The 6,412-nt window shown below is 39.9% G+C and overlaps 1 pseudogene; it reads left to right on the forward strand.

The window, feature by feature from the left end:
* The first annotated feature begins 6,104 nt into the window (after window positions 1-6,104).
* LOC102863939 lies at window positions 6,105-6,303 on the forward strand (annotated as a pseudogene).
* Window positions 6,304-6,412: the final 109 nt, after the last annotated feature.

Genomic DNA, 6,412 nt, shown 5'->3' on the forward strand with positions numbered 1-6,412 from the left:
GAGGGACAGCACAGGAGGGGAAGGCCTCTAAGAGGTGGATTGACTCAGTGACTGGGGTAATCGGGATGGGTGTATCAGAGACAGTGCGATTGGCACAGGACAGAGCAGAGTTTAGGGCTGTTGTACATAGGGTTACTATGAGTTGCAAGCATCTCAATGGCACATAACAACAACAACATACAAAACCTATACTTCAGCGAAGAAGTGGTCTTCAGAACAGGGAAAGGAAACACTTACATGGTTCAGAATCAGGAAACGAGTATGTCAGGGATGCATCCTGTCCTCAAACCTTTTCAATCTGAATGCAGAACAGATCTTTCGGGATGCAGGGCTTTATGAGGAGGAGTGTGGCATCAAGATTGAAGGAAGACTCAATAACAATCTATGATATGTGGATGGCATAACCTTGCTTGCTGAAACTGAAGAAGACTTGAAGCACTTGATGCAAAAGGTCAAGGACTGTAGTCTTCAATATGGATTGAAGCTCAACATCAAAAAGACAAAGATTCTCAACACTGGGTCAATTGGCAGCACCATATTAGATGGAGAAGAGATTGAGTTTCTTAGGAATTACAACTTGCTCGGATCCACAATCAACACTCAGCAGTCAGGAAATCAAAAGATTAATTGCATTGGGAAAATCTGCTGTCATGGACCTCTCCAGAGTCCTGAAGAGCAACAATATTAGTCTAGGGACAAAGGTTCACCTAATCCAGGCCATGGTCTTCTCAATTACTTGTTATGCTTCAGAGAGCTGGACAATGACTAAGGATAACAGAAGAAGAACAGATGCTTTAGAGCTGTGGTGCTGGAGAAAAGTCTTAAAAAAAAAAAGAAAAGAAAAGTCTTGAACATACCATGGACTGCCAAGAAAACAAATCTGTAAGTCCTGGAGAGGGTGAAACCAAGTCTCTCCTTGAAGGATAGGATTTGAAGCTCCATTTCCCTTTCTTTGGGCACATGGTGAGGAGACATTGATCCTTGGAGAAGGACATCATGATTGGAAGGGGGGACAGCACAGGAGAGGAATACCCCAGATGAGATGGATTGTTACAGTAACTGGGGCAATGAAGGTTGGTGTGTCAGAATTAGTGAGACTGGCTCAGGATAGGAAAGGGTTCAGAGCTGCTGTACATAGGGCTGATATAGATTGCAGGCGGCTCAACGGCACATAACAACAATAACATATTATGAAAGGTTTGGGAGCAGAAGTGGCATCCACTTCCTAAACAACATGTCTCCAGAAATTCTATGAATTTTTAAAAAATTGTTTTAAAAATTTTTATTCATAGGGAACTCTGGTGGCCTAGTGGCAGGAAGCTGCACTGCAATCTCAGAGGTGCGCAGTTCAAACCCACGAGATGCTCTGCTGGAGAAGGAGGGACAGTCTCTTCCTGTACCGGTCAGATCCAATTTGACAGTACACACAAAAAAAATAATAAAATAAATTTCGAAAAAGATAGGCCTATTTGGTTTTTTTTTTTTAAAGAAATGATTCATTTTAATGAAAGTTTACAGAGACTTAGGATTTCTAGTCACTCACTGTTGTTGCACTTTTCTCCCTGCCCACGCCTCCCCACCCCGATTCACTCCTCTCTTTGAAAAGTAAAATAAAAGTTCTTTCATTGTTATGCAATCCCTTCCCCCAAGTCCACTCCACTGTGCAGCCTTCATTCTGGAAATTCTATGAACTTTGATAAATGTTGATAGTTGTAGAGGAGCTTTAGGCCTATTATTCATAGGGTCTCTATGAGTCATGCTCAACTTGAAGGCAATCAACAATAGTCAACACTCACGGTAGTAACAGTCAAGAAATAAAAAAAATGTGTTGCCCTGGGAAAATTCTTCTGTCGAATTCTTCTCCAAAGTGCTAAAGAGCAAAGATATCAATTTAAAGAACAAGATACATCTGATCCAAGGTATTTTCAAGCGCTTCCTATGCATCTGAGAGTTGGACAATGGATACAGAAGACTGAGGAAGAATTGATGTCTTTGAATTGTGATGATGGTGAAGTATATTTCAGGATTAGCAAAAGAACAAACAAATGCCTTGGAGGAAGTACAGCTAGAGTGCTCTTTAGAGGCAAGAGTGGTGAAACTTCATCTCACTCATTTTCGGCATATTTTCAGGTGGAACCAGTCCTTAAAGAGATACATCATGCTGAGAAAGAATAATGTCAGTGAAAGAGAGGAAGATCCTCAATGAGGCAGATTGGCACAGTGACTACCACAATGGGCTTGAGTATGACAGAGATGATGAGGATAGGCACAGGATAGGGCAAGGTTCAGATCTGTTGTTCATAAGGTTAATATGACTCATAATTGACTTGGTAACATCTAGCAACAACAACAACAGAATCTTTGGGGCTGAGGATTCCTTCAAGACAGCTTCTATGACCTCCTCACATCATTGATGGAGGGGTATCAGGGTCTTTTCACATTGACTGGACTAATCATACAGGAGATCTAGTCTATCTCTCCGTTTCAGTTAATTTCCTTATCTAAAAAATCTTTTGAATCCGCTTCTAAGCCACTTGCAAGTGGTTAGAAACTAGAGAACAGTTTCTCTTTCTGCTACAGAGTTAGGAGGAAAATATAAAAAAGTCATGGCCCAAATCATCTCTCTCATGGGTTTATTGCTATTGTTAGTTACCAGTGAATTGACTCTGACTTGTGGCAACATTATGCACAACAGAATGACTATTGTCTGGTCTTGTGCTATCTTCATATTTGTTGGTATGCTTGAGTCATTACAACAACTTTGCAGTGTCTTTCAAACTTGGGAGGCTCACCTTCAATGCTATGTAGACAGAATTCTTTTGTGATCTAAGATTTTCTTTCTTCTTGACCATCTAATAGTTAATTTTTTTGGTTGTGATTTTAGTGAAATTTTACAGAGACTGGTTTTCATTCATTATACATTATTGTCCTCTTCCTCTCCCATTTCACTTTGCAATGTTTGTCCTGTTCCAGATTGTGAATTGTCCTACATTAAGTGTCTACTCATCCATTCCTATCAGATTGTCCTTCCCTTCACTTATTCCAGTATAGTATTCATTATTTATTAATTCTTTTCCTGTTCTCCTTCCACTCCCTCATATCCATCCTATTTTTATAACAGTGGTTATCTAAGGAGGATAAAATGGTACATAGGGGCACTGGGCCATGACCATCTCTGTCAAAGGGCAAGAGAGAGGAAGAATGTCACAGTCCCTCAGTGCACCAGAACAGAAAGCAGATAAATAGCCCATAGCTCAGCCATATTGCTCCTCTAGAGTTGGACCAACAGCAAGAGGTTCTTTTATCCATTGCTGACTCACAGACTCACAATTGTGGTACTGAGAATGAGGTTTATTAGGGAAGTAAGTTGGAGAGTAGAGTAGGCAAAGAATATAACTAAATACAAGTCCAGGTTTTAGTTCAAGTTCCAAGGGGACAATTCCTTATTTAGTCCAGGCCCTGGTTTCAATGCAGCAGTCAAATCCAAATCATTTACCAAAGTTTGCCTCAGAGCAGTTATAAGTCAACTTCTCCTTCTAACACCCAGCAAGAACAGCAAATACCTTTTACTGTGGCCAGAACAAATACAAGAAGCCTCAGCTCACACCTTGCCACACTTTTTCTACAGCAATTCCACAATCTCTCCACTGCCATCACTTGGGTCTTTCTCTCACCAGGGTCTTACTTCAGTTTCCCTCAAGTAAATAAATAAATCTTGCTTGCCATAAATTTTGCTTGCCTCAAGTCTTGATAACCAGTGTGGGAAGCACTCTCTTTTATCTGAGTCCCACAACTGTTGATGATTGGCAAAACCATGATAATTTGCAAGACCATGTTTCTGTAGTTAAGGTAGCAGGGAGACCAGAGGGAGCTAACTGTAATGGCTAAAAAAAAGCCAACTTTTAGGTTAACACCACTCTGGTCTTAGGTAGTATTTGTCCTTTTATGATGAAGATATTTCACTCAACAATGTCTTCTAGACTCATCCATGTTGTGTACAGTTTCATGAGTTTATTGTTTTTCAATATTGTGAAATATTCTACTGTGTGCTTATACCACAGTTTCCCTACTCATCTGTTTGTTGATGGACACTTGGACAGCTTCCATCTCTTTGCTATCATGAATAATGCTGCAATAAGCATAGGTGTGTATATATCTTTTCATGTCATACTTCTGGTTTCTTTTAGGTGTATGCTAAGTAGTGGGATAGCTGGGTTAAATGGTATTTCTATTTTCAACTTTTTGAGGAAGTGCCAGACAGCCTTCCTTACTGCTACCATTTTACATTCCTAACATCACTGCTCCAATTTCTCCACATCCTTGCCAGAATTTATAGTTTGCTGTCCACTTTCTATTGTCCTGTTCAACTTTGCTAGAGTTAAACAATATCTTATTGTTGGTTTTATTTTTGTCTTTCTATAGGTAGAGATTTTGAGCATTTTTTTCCATGTGTTTGTCTGCCATCTGACTTTCTTCTTTGTTGAAATGTCTGTTCATATCTTCTCCCTATTTTGTGGTTGGGCTGTTACTTTTTCTTGTTGATACATTGAAGTATTTTATAAATTTTAGTTATGAGTCCCTTATCAAATATACCATTGTTGAGTATTTTTTTCTGTCTGTGAGTTTCTTTTTTAATTCTATTAGAGGAGGTTTTTTATCAATACAAGGGTCTGATTTTTAGAAGGTTCCACAGATCTATTTTACCATACCCTGGTTGTGGGTGTTTAAACTATGCCTAAAAGTCTATTCATGCCACAGATTATGGTTTCTATAGTTGTTCCTATTATTTCTCTGAAGACTCCTAGTTTTGCATTTTACTTGTAGGTTTTTGGTTAACCATGAGCTTATCCATAAGATTTTTGCTGTCTACTTTTGACTGTGTGGTTCATTACAAGTTGTGACTGACATTAAGACAAAGGAGAATCTCAGAACATTTAATTGTGCTCATAAGAAACTTACACCTAGTCCAGGAGGCTGTTTGCTAACAGAGAAGGGGAATATTATATGGTTTAAAATTAAGAAAGGAGTGTGTCAGGGTCATATTGTCTCTCCATTTCTATTTAATCTATATGCTGAGCAAATTATTCAAGAAGCTGGACTCTATGAAGAGCAGTATGGCATCAGGATTGGAGGGAGACTCATCAAGAACCTGGGTTATGCAGATGATGACACAATTTTGCAAGCTGAAAGTGAAGACAACTTGAAGCACTTTCTGTAAAAGATCAAGGAATGCCTTCTGTATGGATTGCATCTCAAAGCAAGAAAACAGATTCTTCCCACTGGACTGATGGGCAATATCATAATGGATGGAGAAGAGCTTGAAACTGTCAACAACTTTGTCTTACTTCAATCCACAATCAACACCCTTGGTACCATCAGTCAAGAAATCAGGAGATGCATTGTACCAGGAAAGTCTGCAATTAGGGACCTCTTCAAATTATTGAGGAGTAATGATGTAGGTTTGAGGACTAAGGTGGGTCTGATTCAGGTCATGGTCTTTCCAATCATTTGCTAAGCACCTGAGAGCTGGACAATAAGTAAGGATGGCAAAAGAAGAATTGATTCCTTTGAACTATGATGTTGGAGAAGAGCACTGAATATCCCATTAAAAAGAACAAACAAATATGTCTTAGAGAGGGTGCAACCAGAGAGCTCTTGGGAGGCAAGAATGATAAGGCTTTGCCTCCTATACTTTGAGCATGTTGCTTAGAAGGGCTATTCCTTGGAGAGGGACATGATGCTTAGAAAGAAAGAGGGTTGGTGAAGGAAAGGAAGACCCTCCACCAGATCAATTGGCATGTTGACTGCCACTATGGGCTTTCATGTGTCAAGAAGTGTGAAGATGGCACAGGATAGGACAGGGTTCAGATCTGTTGTTCATAGAGTCTCTATGAGTCGTACTTGACTTGAAGGTACCTAACAACCACAACAACAACTTTTCAGATAAAGCTTAACAAAGGATGGTTAAAAGAGGCCAGGGCACCAGGGATTACTGATATCATCAGATGGATACTGGCTAAAAGCAGAGACCACCAAAAGAATGTCTACTTACACTTTATTGATTATAAAAAGGCATTTGAACAAAAGTTTACCAGTAAGGAACCATGGCAGGCCCAACATTCATGGCAAATTTGTACTCCTTACTATTCAGCAAGATCTTCACATTCGCCCTCACCATCAATCACCATGGGCGCCCTGTTCTTCAAGCGGCCGTTCGATCAAGGAGTAGATATAATCTATGAGCACATCAATGAAGGGAAGCTGTGGAAGCACATCAAACACAAGTACCAAAACAAAGAGTAGTCCCTCAGGAGCCTCCATCAAGCCAAGAAGGACCAGGCCTACCCACTGGCTCTTTGCCCAAAGTCAAGGCCTCAGCTTGAATATAATGCTTCAGTTACTCTTCATGGGC

This window comes from Elephantulus edwardii, unplaced genomic scaffold (assembly GCF_000299155.1).
Source record: "Elephantulus edwardii isolate Elephantulus edwardi_28Jun2011 unplaced genomic scaffold, EleEdw1.0 scaffold00122, whole genome shotgun sequence".
Taxonomy (NCBI): Eukaryota; Metazoa; Chordata; class Mammalia; order Macroscelidea; family Macroscelididae; genus Elephantulus; species Elephantulus edwardii.